The sequence below is a fragment of the Helianthus annuus genome, chromosome 9 (assembly GCF_002127325.2).
Source record: "Helianthus annuus cultivar XRQ/B chromosome 9, HanXRQr2.0-SUNRISE, whole genome shotgun sequence".
Taxonomy (NCBI): Eukaryota; Viridiplantae; Streptophyta; class Magnoliopsida; order Asterales; family Asteraceae; genus Helianthus; species Helianthus annuus.
The window spans coordinates 185,487,511-185,504,786 of NC_035441.2; positions in this window are offsets into that span (position 1 = coordinate 185,487,511).

A 17,276-nucleotide genomic window follows, 5' to 3' on the forward strand; every position below is an offset into this window, starting at 1 on the left:
ATTAATAATATAACAACAATAATAATAATAATAATAATAAATTAATAATAATAATAATAAATTAATAATAATAATAATAATAATAATAATAATAATAATAATCTATTTCATGCTCAATGGTGGGGTCGAGTTCCAAGATTTGGAGGTTACCAAATAAAAGGCTGGTCCCTTTTGAGATGTTGGCTTGGTAGGTACAATAAATTAAGGATGCTGACGGGCGACGCATGCATAAAATTTCCTAAGTTTCTAAAAAACAAATAAGATTTTATCATTTTTGAAACATGCCTCGCAAGGAGTTAGGACATAATTCAAACAAAATGATAAAATCTTATTTGCTTTTTAAAAACTAAGAAAATTTTATGCACTTCAATCTTCATAATCATACGACACCATACTTTTTAGCCTTAGGCCATTGAGGTGGCAGCGTTGAAGTTCTGTGATGGGCTTTTCAAATCGTGGAAAACAGGAAGATACCACCGCCACCATCAATTTAGAACGCGTGATAAATGCCAATTTCTTTAACGCGTCATTTTTTCAACGCGTGATGATATGATTTTGTGAGAGAAAATGTTGGTTGGAGGAAATTGTTAGGTATGGTGGTGATGATGATCATTGCCACTAAAAAATGTTGTGAGTGATGGAAAAATGGTTGCTGACATGGCGTAACATGATTGGATGTTTGTGAGTGATGGAAATTCATCACTAGTAACCACCCCACTCCCCTTATGGTTTAGAAAATGTATAACTTGTAGTGTTGCTACTCCTACCTCTTTTTGTTTTTCTTTTTTTACTTTAAGATAAAAAAATATATGATTTGTGATTATTATTGGCCAATAATAGTGAGTTGAGATTATTTAAATGAGTGATTAAATGAGTTGGGATTATTATTGGCCAATAACAGTGAGTTGAGATTATTAAAATCCAATTTGCCTATTTATAAACATAGTTAATTTTACTTCAACATTTAATTTTAATTATTTTTTTTATAAACACACACCATTTGTCAAATTACTTCCGTTATCTTCATTACGTAGAAGGTGATGTAACTTGTCTCCGTCTTGATTAAGAATACCAACCTCAAATTAAGAAAAGGAAACTATTGGATGAGTTGTGACGATATAAAAATATATACTTAGTCTTCTTTTTTTTTAACGGTCAACGAATCCTCCAAATGAGTTACTAGCGAAATTCACCACATTGGGATACTCGCATGGGAACCTGGGAAAACCCTCACCTAGGGCCAAAGCCCGTGAACACACGCCTGAAGGCACGACATTGCGGTGAGATAAAACACGCTCAGTTTCAGGATCGAACTATCGATCTCCACCTATTCGTCTCGTCTCCCATCATTACCAGGTGCCGCAGAAAACAATGCGGAGGGCATGAATCGAACTTGAGTTCCTTAACATACCAAGTCTCTCCCTTATCACTCCACCACCACCTTATTGGCGATATAGACAATTGCTTATTGAATTTTCATCCATTGGTCATGTGGCCGTCGGATGATTATGTATGTTATACACACACTATCATTGATTGTTTCAAAGTATGACGTATTGGTGTGCTGGTTAAATTCTGAATCTTGTATGTAATTCGATATGGCTTTTTAGTTTTTATTTTGGTTTAGTACTTCAAAACACGTAATTTTCTAACTACAACAAAGGTAAATGTATGCGGAAATAGAGAATCCTATTGATTGGAGGAAAGGGGCGGTAAAAGGGAATAGTGTCAGGCACATGGCATTCCTCTATTGGCCCAATAAATTTACAATTTTATCCCGTTTTAAAATTACGTTTTTGCCATTAGTTTAAATTTACGTATTTGCCCCCATTTAAAAATAAATTTATGCTTTTGCTCCTAACTAAATATTTCAAATTTGCCCCCCGTTCAAAATTACGATTTTGCCCCGTTTCAATTTACAGTTTTGCCATTAGTTTTTCCCCTTAAAAATACGATTTTGCGATCAGTTCAAAATTATGTTTTTATCCACACTTAAAAATAAATTTACCCTTTTGCTCCCAGCTAAAACTTACAATTTTGCACTAAGTTCAAAATTACGATTTTACCCCGTATAAATTTATAGTTTTACCATTAGTTTTTTTTTCTCACAGTCAAGTTACGATTTTGCCCTCAACTTAAATTTACATTTTGTCCATCGTTTTTGTTTGTTTTTCTGGTGAAATTACAATTTTGCCACCAGTGTAAAATTACAGTCATGCCGACAGCTTTCTGGCACTCCCCATTGGTCCATTTAATTTACGATTTTATCCCTGAATTAAAATTATTATTTCGCCATCAGTTAAAAATTACGTTTTTCCCATCGTTTTAGTTTTTTTTAGCAAACCTATAAAGGTTTTTTTTTTAATTTGTTTACTCGATTTAATTTTTTTCGTGTAAATGAGCTGTCTAACACTGGCTCATTAGTCCTGAAAAATTACAGTTTTGACCTGAGCCTAAAATTACGGTCTTATCATCATTTTTGTTTTTTTTCCTAGCAAAATTATAGTTGTGTTTTTTTAATTTATTGAGAATTATTCGACCATCGCCCACAATGCGAGCGGGGCATCAACTAGTTATTACTATAACACTAGTACAAAGTAATATTTTATAATCGTGCAGACGTCGAGTTCAAAAAACATTACCAATTAGGCCATTAACCCATTATCTTCTATCCACTCAGTGTTGTTTCAATAAATTAATATGGAGTGGTTTGAGAAAGCACATATATTTAGCACAATAATGGGTGGGGTGCTTCACTTTTTATCACTCATCACACTCAATCAGCTTCTGTCACGTTATCGAACTTCATTCAATTACTAGTGATAAATTTTAGTGGGGGTACCCATTACTAGTTCAAAATTAACTAATCTTCATCATTGCAATCATCATCGGTAACTTTCATCAATCTTCACGCGTCATGGCCACAACGCGTTATGACCACCACGTGTGGTCACCTTCAATGGCGACAGTGTTCCACGTGTGGAACGTCAACCACCACGGACCACAACGTTGCGCCCCGCCTCCCTAAGGCAGGTACTATATCATTTTAACGGTGCTTTTCAAAATGCTATTATAGATTATTAGATTTGATAACCAATATAATTATATAGAGGTAAGTTTTGATACAGGTGAGTCTTAACGTACAAATTAGTTTAACGTAAGAAATGAAGAAGATAATTTTTTTTGGATTTTTTTCTCATCTTAATAAGCAGGTAGTTTAGTCTTAAAATCTAATACAATTTTTTTTAAATAACATTAGTAGAGTTTATAATTGCTCTAGAGTAATTGCACATAATTACTCTACTAAGGTACATACATAATTTTTTTTTCTTTTTTTGCAACTAAACATCATGCTTAAGTCATATGAAAAAAATTAAAAAAAAAGGACAAAACCCTCCTTCACTTATTATGTAAGATCATTTTGTATGTTAAGACCAATTTATATATTTGATCCTTACACTAATATGTTCCTTATTTATAGTTTTATAATATAATTGCAAACAAAATAAAAACAAAAGGAAACAAAGTCAAAATAATAAAATAAAATTAATCTGATTTCTGGGTTAGAATATCCTAACTTCAATTTTCAATATAAAATAAATATTGAATGCTCTACTTTTGTTACCTAAAAACCATTTTTTCGTTCATTTTAGTTGAAATAGTGCCATTAAAATATATTATATTTATGGTTTTATATTATTTGTTATTCATAAAAACGAAAATACACCACTTTAATTTTACAAAATGAAAGTGCTATATTGTTATCTTATCAATTAAATAAAAGCTTACATAAAGTGAATATTTTGTCTTTATTTAACCAGAATAATTATATGAGTTATATTGATTTGACATATAAATTTATTGCACATTTTATTTTTCAAAGAACATTAATAATGAACAAAAATACAAACTATAAGTTGACAAAATTCATAAATGAGTTGCACAGTAAACTTGCTTTGTTTGCCAAAACAGAAAACTCTAAGACCATGTGTAGTGGAAGGGAAATATAATGCCCCCACCCTAGGGTATTTTACGCCATGTGGCGGTCCAGTCAGCAAAGGGGCATTATTGGGCGTTTTCTAAAATGGGGTGTAATGGGGATGGAGCATTATTGGGCATTATTGGGGCATTAAATAAAATAAAGAAAAAACCCCAAAAAAATCTCATTGGTCAGTCAACCCTCCCACAATCCCCTTTAGGCGTTTTAATTATCACGCCAAAGCAAAATTTTTTTGAGCATAATGCCCCATAATGCCCTATGTAATGGGAGTGGGGGGCGTTTTTTTTAAGCATAATGCCCACATAATGCCCCACTACACATGGTCTAAGAGTTATAAAAATTAGTAGTTGTGAGATGACTTTTAACGATCATTTATAATAAAATTATAATATTTCTTTTTTTAACGTTAAATTTGGATCACCGACGGACCACTAGAGTATTATTGTGCCACCGGCAGAATCACCTGATCATATCCATCTCCACTAGGTCATAATGCCTATACATTAATTCAGGAGAAAACTCAATAAATCTGGAAAACCACCCAATGGAAATCGAACCTAGAACCTAATGGTTCCAAAGCCTTATCCCACCTCAAAAATTCCATTAGGATATAATCTCATGGGCATTATAATATATTGGTAATAACCATTGAAAAATATGAGCCGGATAAGATTAAGCCGACACAAATTTGAATCGAATTAAGGTTTAGCCATAATAACTTGTTTGAAATGGTTACAAATGAAACATTATATAAACAAAAGAGTTAGACGTATCAAAATCGAATAAACACGCCTTGAGTTTTTAAGTATAGAGTCTCGGCTAGTATATTCCGACTTCCATAAATCTCTTGACCACCACCTTTAATTTAACATTTTTTGTTCCTTTTAAATTTGTTGGTCTCTCGATAACTTCCATGAGAACACGATTGCCACCTTATAAACTTCTATGTCTCCTTTTCTTCATCATTTGACTTCATTATATTGTGAAGGGACGTAGATGGCTTGAACTTGGTTTTATATACGACTCTCGTAGAGGTAGTAGACTTGAGATTTGGCTTAATGAAGATTCAAGCTTGATTTCAGAACCTTTTAAGATTTTCATTAAAACAGAAATGATTATAGACTAATGACAGGTAGACAGACAACAAGCTGCGCCGCTACCCCCTTCAGAACTTATATAACCTGTAATGTTCATTACTGTTGGATAAAGTAAATTCAACTGGAACTTATAACTTGGTCCTACCTTTAGGGCTGTAAACGAGCCGAGTCGAGCCGAGCTAGACCCAGCTCGAGCTCGGCTCGAACTCGATTCGAGCTGGCTCGGCTCGAGCTCAAATTTCAAAACGAGCTAAGATTTTAGGCTTGAGCTCGACTCGATTAGAATTCGATCTAGCTCGGCTCGGCTCGATCTAGCTCAAGCTAACAAAGAACCGCAAAATTTACTACTTAAAAAGCTTTTAAAAATGAATTTCTTCATAGACTAAGAGCCATAATTGCCATTTAATTTAACCATATGACTAAATATGCAAGTATAAATAGTTAATTTACTTTGTACATTGTCTTTACCTTCTTTTATAGGGAGATACTCCCTTAGTTTTTGTTTTCTAAGCGACGTGGGACAAAAGAAACGAAGGATGTAAACCTTATCGAGCCAGCTCACGAGCCGAGCTAGGCCAAGCTCGAGCTTGGCTCGTTTACAAACCGAGCCGAGCCGAGCTGGCTCGTTTACAACCGAGCCAATTCCGAGCCGAGCTTTCTTCGAGCTTTTTTCGAGCGAGTTCCGAGCGAGCTGCGAGGCACGAGTTTTTTGAACACCCCTACCTACCTTCCTCTTGACTTCTAAAATGATGTCTTAATAAGTGGACTTAAGATGAAATATCATTGGTAGATTTTATGTAAAGACTTGCAGAAGTTGAATTTATGCTCTTTTCACCTATGTGATCCCTTTATTTTAGTTTCTAGGAGTTAGTAATTTATAAGAACGTATAACTAAGGACTTCTTTGCCTTAGGGAATGCAAGTCATGTGTAGAATGATACAGGAAAAGGATCCGGAAATTCTCCTTGAATTCGATCATAATTACTCGTCACTGTGGCAGCTCTTTCATCATTTTTACTTGCTCGGTGCCACCTTGGGTACAATCCAGTTATCAAAACTCCGCCAACAATTCTTGACCGATAACAATTAAGTTCATTTTTTTTTATAAAAATGTCAATCTTGACTCTAGGGTTGTCGATGACAATATGACACAATTATCCTGATTACACTAAAATATCTAACACTTCAGAAGGTAAATATTGTTCATCTCACTCCTTTCATGATCCACATGTAAATTTTTTGGGCCTACATATACACATCCGTTTAAAACATCTTTTCAAACGTATGTCAAAAACCAGGTTTTCTGTTACTAATAGAACACTACTGCTAACCTTGGAACACTTCCATTGCTTTTTTGGTATCCGGCCTAGAGCTGCTACAACATCCTAGCTGTCAACAATGCTATTTAGATCTTGATTAAATGGAATCTTTTATATTCATTGCCACTCTTGCTTTCATATTTCATTATCTACGAATAATATGGATTATTCTAGAACACGCATTCCCAACTACTTAAGGTTAATGTGGAAGGACTGGCTAACAGAGAGACACATCCAAATTCACTTGTATCTATTTTAAACAAATATATGATAAACATGAGATCACTTTTTGGATTGTCTTCATAAGTTTGTGTGAAAATGGGTGTACAATTCGTATACCAGAATTTATGTCCATTTTTAGGCCTGCTACGGGGAAAATCCGAAAATTAAAGATGTCCAGCCGTGGTTAGAGATCGAGAGATGTTTGAAAGGCTTTCAAAGTGTTTTACGAATTTGTTAGTCTCCAAAAATGCATATTCAAAGAAACACATTAAAATTTGTTTTGGCATATTAGAGATAAATGCGGTGGATTTAAAGATCATTAGAGGATCGTGTGCAAAAGGGGGATTTCTTTCAATATGTTACGCAACCTATAATTTCATGAAATGGTTAGTGCCATCAAGCATGCACCGAATGGATACAAACCCCCATCGTGTGAAAAAGCGAGAAACATATAACTTCGTGAATGTGTATGAGATGTTGAGAAAGAGCTAACACCAGTTAAAGACACGTGGTACACACAAGGAGTCTCAATCGTCTCGGATGGGTGGTCTAATGTTAGACATAATCCACTTATCAATGTTCTCACGGTTAATTCGCGTGGTGCAATTTTTAAGTACTCGGAAGACTTTTTCAGGTATGGAAAAAACGGGGTAACGATCTTTAAGTTTCTTCTTAGAGTCGAACATTGGACCATGATACTGTTGCAAGTTGTGATAGATAATGTCGCTAATTGAAAGAAGACGACAAGAGTTCGAGAAGGCATATAAACATATTTTTTTTTGGTCCCTTTGTTGTGTGCTCACTTTTAATCTGACTTTTAAAGACTTGACGACTTATAAACATATATGCGCTCTACGAATTCATGTCTCACTTTTTGTGGGGGCCAAATTTATAAGAATCTAAAAAGCAAGATTGAACTCTAATGCTTGAGTAAATAAAGACAAGTTTATTTGCCCTTTTGCAATTTAAAGGATTCTGCTTGACATTATGGATATAGGAGTATGTATTCCAATTTCTCTTTGCCGAAGAGCTAGGAATCAGTTGTGAGAGTTTTTTTTGCTACTTCCACGAGTTTGAGTTCTGGAGTCTCCGATGCATGATGCATATGTAGCCTGCCAATTTCGTTTGTTGTCACGACATTGGCTTGCGTTGCAGTCATAGAATAAATTCCTTACTTCATTTGAAATGTTGCAAATTGTTCTCGTAACATCATTTCTTCATCTTAGTTTTCTACAATTCTATGATTTTATAAGTCACCAAGTCTTTTAAATCAGATTTAAAGTGTGCACACAACAAAGGGACCAAAAATATGTTTATATAACTTCTCGATCTCCCTCCCGGCTGCTTTGCAATTAGCTGCATTATCCGCTACAACTTGCAACACATTGGTTGGTCCAATAGCCTTGATGACATAAAAAAGAAACTTAGAACATCATTTTTTCCACCCCCAAAAAGTATTCCGAGCAAATAAACATTGCACCACACAAATTAACCACGAGAACATTGATAAGTGGACTATGTTTAACATTGGACTATCCATACTAGACGATTGAGACTCCTTGTGTGTACCACATGACTTTAGCTTCTTCTCAACAATCGTACACATTCATCAAGTAATATAGTTCTCACTTTTTTTTTGCACAATGGGGGTTTGTATCCATCTTTTGCATGCTTGATGGCATTAACCATTTCAAGAAATTGCGGGTTGCGTAATACATTGAAAGGAAACCCTTTTACACACATTCCTTGAATGATCTTCAAATTCACCGCGTTTCTCTATAATATACCAAAAGATTCTTCAATGAGTTTATTTGAAGATGCATTTTTAGAGAGTACCGAATTCTTTATACACTTTGAAACTCCACAATTTTCTGCTTATTTTACCTTCTTCAAAAGCCTTTGAAACATCTCCCAATCTCTAACCAAACATGGACATCTTCTAATTTTGGCTTTTTCCTGTAGAAGGCCCAAAAATGAACATGAATTCGTCTATAAGTGCTTATAATTTTAGCTTTGTTTCTTCCACGAAGGAATGTTACTTCATCAAGGAGTGGCCTAGTTACATCTTTCTCTTCACTTGGTTTTTCTGCTTGACTTCCACTTGCTGCTGATGTTTGTTGAACCTCATCATCAAGGTCAATGTAACCTTGTGTCTCATTGATACATTGGCGAAGCATAGTGGGGGCGGGAGGGGGCGGCCGCCCCCCCAAACTTTTCGCTCAGTAGTGGAGAGTATGTAGTTTTCGTATAGAATTTTTTTGGTGTATACGTTTTCGACCCCCTGTTTTATAGAAATTTTTGGGTATATACGTTTTCGACCCCCCGGTCGGAAATCTCAAGCTTCGCCACTGCATTGATATAGGTCTCATTGTCATCTCTTGGAGTATTGCATTTTTACCAAAGGTCATTTTAGAAATTGAAGATGAAACAACTGAAACTGAAGCAGAAGAGTAGAAGTATAAATTGTTGATGAAATTTGGTATGCTTTATTAATTCATATATGAATTTACATCGAGATAGTTGGTAAACGGGCAACAAGCTGCACCGCTACCCGTTTTTGAATAGCAAAACTAACCGCTTTAAAAACTACGTCCATAGATCTCGGGGCCATAACATTACTATGCATGACCCTTTGAACTCGACTGTATATATACACGCTCATGGCTGTATTGTAAAGCTGAGCTTGGAAAACTAGTACGAAAGGAAATTGAGGGGATCTCCACGCCTTTTACCAAGAGTCGCTGATTTACCGTCAAAATTGAATTCCCCGTCTATGCGCATTCTATACATCGATTGACGCGTCAAAAGAATCGATCTAGTAGTCATACTCCATACCGATCACAACGATGGGAATTTCACTCCAGAACGTTGTACCAATCGAATAGAATCATGAATCAAGGTCAATTTGGTTTGTCTTCTATAGCATTTCGGCACGGTGCTTACCGGTACACAATTCATGGCTTCCTTACATAATTGTGGATGTAGTAGGTGTTGTCTTTGAATTTGATTTCACATCCTTGCATTATGATTCATTCGGTTAATTGGTGGAACAAATTATACACCTGGTATGACTTTCTTCGCGCCTTCTATGTTAACTCCTACTTTGCCAATCCCTCATATGAACAAGATGTTACTTTCTTTAACAAGATTTTACTCTGAATATTTCCTTTAATGAAAAGAAAATATCTTGCTTTCCAATCATGTCAATATTGAATTCAAAACTTACATATCAGATTAGATCTCATGTATATTGCTTAGTTCTGCCACCATGTATTCCATATTTCAAGATACATCTTTTGTCTTCTCTTTCTTTAAGACTACAACATTTTTGTATGTACAAATTTATAACAATAATAATAATGAGTCTTTGCCAGTGTTAGGTATCGAATCTAGCAAATAAATAGATAATAAACCTACTTAACACACTAAGAGGATGTTTGGTAGCCTCTTAATCATCAAGAGGTCAATTGAATCATTAAGAGGTAAGAAACACACTAAGGGGATGTTTGGTAGCCTCTTAATCATCAAGAGGTCAATTGAATCTTTAAGAGGTAAGATGATGCTGAATAGTTAAGAGACAAATTTACCCTTACCCTAAGAAACTTCCTTAACCCTAAAACTTCAGCCACCACCCACAACCACCACCAACCTGACCAACCGTCGCCACCACCCGTGACAAACACTGCCAACCACCACCCCCCACTGCCAACTACAACCACCATCCCGCACTGCCAACCACCGCCACCACCCACTACCACCAGGACCCATGACAAACACCACCAACCACCGCCACCACCCGCCATCCGCTACCATCACCACCTGTTACCGCCAATCACCACCACCCACCACCACCGACCACCACCGACCACCACCCACCACCACCCACCACCACCCACCACCACCCACCACCACCGCCAACCACTACCACCCACCAACAACACCGCCAACCACCGCCCCCACCACCTGTTACAGGAACCTCACCCAATTAGTAATTCTATTCATGTTGGCCCTATACCATGATTCCGAGGTACAAAAAAGTTCCCGCGCATCACAATGCAACACTTCCGCCATTGATTTTACCTCTTGAGCTGGGACACCAATACCATACAATTTAGACTTTTTCAGGTTTATGTTCATTCCTGAAATCAGTTTGAAAACCCTTAAAAGACGCACTAAAACCCTAACATTATTCAAAGACCATTCACCTACAATGAGAACTGTAACACCCCATGTTACCGAATGTCAAAGTCAAAGTCAAAGTCAAGATTGACTTCTTTGACTATAGTTAGTCTATTCTATATGGTGTTTCTATTAGTTGTATTATGTGAAGTAAGTGTTATTAATCAAAGGAATTGAAGTAATCGAATGTTTATCAACGCGAAGCGATTTATGACTGTGAATAATTGGAAGTAACAATGCGATAAAGTGAATCAATCAATAATCAAGCTAATCGAATCATCTTCGAACTCGAAACTCGAATTACGCGAACTTTGGTGTTGTTATACGTGTGTGTGCCTTATGTGTTACTTGTGCGTGTTTACTTTATGGTATGTGTGGTGATCAATCGAATCGAAACTCGAAACTCAATCGAACTCAATCGAAATCAAATCATGATAATAGAGATAGTGCAAGATGTAGATGCTTGTATGTAGATATAGTGGTTGGGATTAAAAGTAATTTGAATAGGAAACTCTATCATATTCGTATTGTCTTCAATCGAAATCGAAATATTAGAAATCGTCGCACCGAACGCTCGAAACAGGTGATCGATCAGGCTCCTAGCCGATCGAACAGCCCAGCCGATCGGATGGACTGTCCGATCGAGCAGGTTGTCCGATCGGGATGCCTGGCCGATCGGCCAGCCCTTTCCTCTTTGGGAAGCCTATAAATAGCCCTGTCATTGTCACTCTTTCCACTTTTGGAAACTCTCTGACCGACCAGCTTGTGCTCCCCTTCTTTTCTCAGATTTCTCTCAATCCCGGTAAGATTTCATCCTAAATCTTGTACTTTCTTGATCAATACACGCTCCTAGACCTTTCTATCTTTCAAATCTTAACTTTTAACCGTGAAATCACCAAGATTCAAGCATTCTAGGATGATGTCATCATGATGTTCTTGAAGAACTTCATGTTTTGGCCTCAATCCACCAAGAATAGCTTAGATCTAACCGATTTCCACATAAACGAACAAAGATCTATCCTAGATCTAAACATTTACACGATGAAGAGGATTGAAAGATGGATTTTCCAACTTTCTTTCAACTCTTTTACACTCAATGCCTTCAAACCGGTAGAAACAGAGCTTGAGCCAACTCACTAATCATTCTAATAGTTGTGTGGTTCAAGATTCGGATTCTATCTACGAGGTTCACCGATTTCGGGTTAAACCATAAACTTCGTTCCGAACCGTTCACCGGCCGGATTTGGGTGGTTCCTGTCCGAGCAGGGGAAACAAGTAAGAACGAAGGTTCCATGGTTCAACTCGTTGTCAAAATACTTCGATATAACGTCAAACCATCAGAACATGTCACACCCCGATATTTCCACGTTTTACCGGTGGGCCCGGTGGGGAGTATCGTGACGTAGTTGATATCATCATAGTCAAACAACACAATATATAAATGCACAGCGGAAGCAAAAGATAAATATATTACAACCCGAATATAATGTAATATCAAAGTATTACAACGGAAAGTAAAGGATCCACAGGCGGACCAAATAAAAGGAGAAACTGTTCAACAGACTTTAGACGCCTAGAACTTGCAAGATTCCTTATTAACGCCCTGAGCTTCCAGCCAATTACGTTCAGTACCTGTCACTTAACCTTTTTGGAAAATACGTCAGTTTACACTGGTAAATACAATTAACCGACTCATTTGAAAAGGTTTAATAAAATTGATTTGGATGCACAAGGCACAATATATCTTTTATAACTTGGGACAATTATATTATAATCTTGTATACAGATTTAGATGTTCGTTGTACGTTCAGGGCCCGATGTAGAAACCGATTCAAGATTAACAGACACGCCACAAGTATAGGCCCACAAGAGAGTGAGATACCGTTTCCCTTATGCACTGTCAGGGGTATGCCTACACCTCGTGCATAAGAAGTAGCCATTTTATAATACAATGATGTCAAGGATATCCGGGACATGGTCATTAACCCCTAAAAGCTTTTATTTCAAACAATACAGATTAAAGCGGGTTACCTCAATAATTTAATCACAATACGACTAAACATTCAATACCCGGCCAAGCGGTATTATTAATGATTAATCGCTAAGACGGTTTGACTTTTAGGCTAAAACTAAGTAAAAACTCAACTAGTAAAGGTTAAGCATACTTACCAAAGTCTAATGCACTATTAGAGATGGCTTGGGTCTGCTCTTATGCTCCAGGAAGCTCCAAGAAAGCAGATGGAATGAATGATCACAAAGTTGCAACCAAAGGCCTTTTTATAGTGATTTTGATTGCTTAAGATCATGACACATAAGGCTATACATGATCCCTGATGATTAACAAGTGTCCCTAAGGCCTAAGGATTAGTTTAGGCAGCTCTTGGAAGTGTTTAAAGGCCATATATGTCATTTACATGGGCTGAACAGGCAAAAGAAACGATTTTCTGCATCTGGGCGTGCCAGGCGGCCCGCGTAAGGGTCTTCCTGGGCTTACGCGGCCCGCTTGAGGGTGGTGGTCAGGTTACACAAGTTTTTCAGTTTGCACCCTTGGCTCTTGGTTCTTCGAAAGGTCAACCACACTTTGTTTCTTGCATTTTGAGCCCCTCTTATTGACTTATAAGGGGTTCATGACTTATACCCACTCTGTTAAGTTCTTGGTCACTTCATGATACCTGAAAAGTCATAATTTTCAACATTGACGCTTTAACCCCTCATATACGAATTTGATCATAACTTTCTCATACGATAACAAAACTTTATGAGATTTTTATCGTGCATTCTAGTGAGCATAATTAATCGTTACAAAGCTTTGGGTTTGCTAAAAGGTCACTCAGAGGTATAACTTAAACATGTTGACACATTTAACCCCTGTAGTTTGTAATCTCTCACTTTCTTTCATATTTAGCTCCGTATGATCCATGATTTATTCGTTTGAAGGTATGTACATTTTGTAGGGCTATTCTAGAATATATTTATCCTTTGTTGACTATTTGAACCTTTATATTCACATACTTTCCAAGTTTGTCAACTTTAGTCCCTCTAGAGTATTCTTTACACGTTTAAAGTTTATAACACGTGTCAATACTTTATTGGACATGAATTTTCGAGGTGTTACATCCTCACCCCTTAAAAGAAATCTCGACCTCGAGATTTGATAAAAAAGTTGGAAGTACTTTGTGTCGCATAGTGGACCTAACTTCTATAACATATCTGGAGTCTTTCCAAACTCTCAAAGTGACCCCTATATTAGGTACATGTATCCTTTTGGAGCTTCTTAACCTGTCGATCCTCAATCGATACAGGATGCTCATCACATCATAAATCTGCAAATCATTATGTGATAGTGTTTCTTGACTTATTGGCGAAACACATCCTTCAGTCACTAGTGTGCAATGTATTGCGAGCTCCGCCAAGCTCCTTAAATAGTTTTTAGCTTATAAGCTACTTGATCTTGATACATTCGATTTCCTTTGAATGATTCTATATATTCAGAGCTTAACTAGCCTGAAAATTTAACAATTGGGCACACCCTTCCTGGGTGATATCTTTTGTTGAACCTTATTCCTTAACAAGAATTTAGGAGGTTTGCTACTTTCATTAATTCTTGATTTTCTGCCGAATACTGGCAACTTACAGATGACTAGGGATTTGTATGACCTTATTCGTTGTTTCCAATGCAACTTTCAGATCCTGATAAGTGGACTTCCCAAAGTCTCGTCGATCCAACGGATGTTTTGATATTTCATCTATACAAGGTCTCCAAAGGAGCAGTCTTGAAGTCCATCCAAATTACAAGTTTTGTCCTTTATGTTTGTACCAAATTGCAGGCGGTGTCCTTTGCCTTTAAATTTGATGAGTTTTGTCCTTAACGTTTCAAAATCCTGCACGTTATGTCCTTTAGCCCTAACATAGTTAATTTTTTCTGTTAGATCTGGTCATGTGACTTGCATGTGAGGGTATTTTTGTCATTTCATCTTCAAAAGGACTAATTATGTAATTAACTTTAAAAATCAAAAAGTTTAAACAAATAAAAAAGTTATATACATAGGATGTGTATATATAATTTAAAATAAAAACACTTTCATTCCCACCACCATACACCATCTAGCACCACCACCACCACCACCATCCACTCTACTACCACCCTAGTTCGTATCCAAACCCAAACACTACCATCTGCATTCTTAAGGTGGTATACAAAACAAAAGAAAAAAAAAACACAAACATGTGGGATATAACCCCAAAACATTGAAAATGACGCCACTGCTCCCAAGTGAAATTTCCCAACCTTGCTCTGCTTGTTATCCATAGATATCCCACAGTTTGGATTTCTCCGAACACCTCTCCAAACACCTCTTTCGGCTGCACCTGTAAATCTGACCAAACCCTAACCCTAACCTTAACTCACTAAAAAACCCCGCATCCACCGACAAATCTCGGCCATGGCTCACCGGCGACCTACTCGCCGCTCGACCTAACAACCAGCGACGAGTCTCCGGACTCCGGCCGTGACTCACCTGCAGCCTACCCGTTCCACCCCCACCCCCATCACCAAACCATAAACCTATATTGAGATCCGACGTGATGAAGACCATCACCGCCACAACTACTGCCTTTCACCACCCTCACCGATTTCCACACAAAACCTCCATATTCAGCCACCCCTAACCTCCGATTCACATATTACTCATCACCAACAATCGACATTCACCTCAACCTTGCGATGGTGGAGTTGGGGTTTTCAGATTTTTTAGCAATGACGCCGGAAAATGGATTCAGGTGGTCGACGATGTTTAGTAGGTTAGAGAGAGAGAGAAAGAGATAAGGGTTGTCTGTAGGTTAGAGAGAGTCACTGAGTGAGAGGGATGTTTATTTTATTTATATGTCTTTTTGTTTTGTATATAATAGTCACTAAATAATAAATGACAAAAATACCCTCATGTGCAAATCACATGACTATATTTAACAAAAAAAACCTAACTGACTTAGGGCTAAAGGATATAACGTGTAGGATTTTGAAACGTTAAGGACAAAACTCGTCAAATTTAAAGGCAAAGAACACCGCCTGTAATTTAGTACAAACATAAAGGACAAAACTTGTAATTTACTCTAACAACTATTATAGAAAAGCTTATCTTAAGGTGAGATGGTTACTCCAACCACTGCTTAACTAATTTTTAAGTAATAGCTAATCCTTGTCGTTAGTCGAACAAATCGACGATCCTGGGCAGCTAATGGCAAATTCTTAATTGTTGCCTAAATGGGGTTGCAGTAATCATTGCATAAGCAAAATGATCCGTCTTTCTTAATTAATTATACCGAACTCTCAGAATATTGAGTTAGGCTATATGAATCCTCTATTTCAAAACTTACTTAATCGGGGTTTTCGACTCTTCCAATAATGGTACTAGCTGTCTTGGAGATTTCATAATAATGCAGCCCTAAATGGGATATGAATCTTAACTCTACTCGCCTCTCGGGAGGTAAACAGGGTAGTTTTAGGAGAAGATAATCAAGATACAAGGAGATTACAGAGATTTTTCAAATCTCAGGCTCCAGTTCATCCATCCTTGCTTGTGTCAAATGAGTGACACATTTACGAGTCCACAGATTTAATCAAGGACACTTACTTGGAAAATTCCATTCTGGATATCTTCTTTGGATACCACTAGTTGACTTTAGTACCATATGACCATTTGAATATCCTTGCGGTTCCATGCATTAAACCTCCATACTGATCAGGCATGGAAGCAATCTATGGACCATATTAAGATACACCAATCCTCATATGGCGCTTTTGTCATACCATTTGATATTCGAAATCAATAGAGATCAAAGGGATATCAATTTCATATGATGATGTACTTTATCTGGCGAGAGGGTACATTAGGACTTTATGATGGAAGATTTCTGACAGGATAGAAGGAATAGTTCCTGTGAATTTTCTACCTGTAAGTTTTACCTTACACTTAATATATAGGGTTTTTATGAAACGTTTTAAAAGCTTGCTATACTTATAGTTTATGAAGGATTTATTGGTATTCGAACCAAAATAAAAACTCTTAGCATTTAAATCTCTGATAAAATGTCAAGGAATGTACCTGAGGCCATTATTTATGAACTAGCTTAGGTATTTTAGGCGCTTCCATTCTTAGGCTTTCCTTCCTTAGCCGCATTTCCTTTGACAGATTTAGGGCACGTGGTCTTGATGTGGCCTCTCTCATTACAGCCGAAGCAGACTGCATTCTTCATGTCCTTGCAGTCCAACGTTTTATGTTCCCTTGATTTGCAGATCCCACAAGCCCTTGGCTGCGATTGGGATTTTGGTTCGAACCTGCACTTCCCATAATGGCGCTTCTTGCAGGTCTTGCATACTGGTTTCTGGTTGGACTTTTGTTTGTTCTTCTTCATAGAGCTCTGGGAGTTATTTTCCTCCCTTTTCCTTTTTAGCTCATCTTTT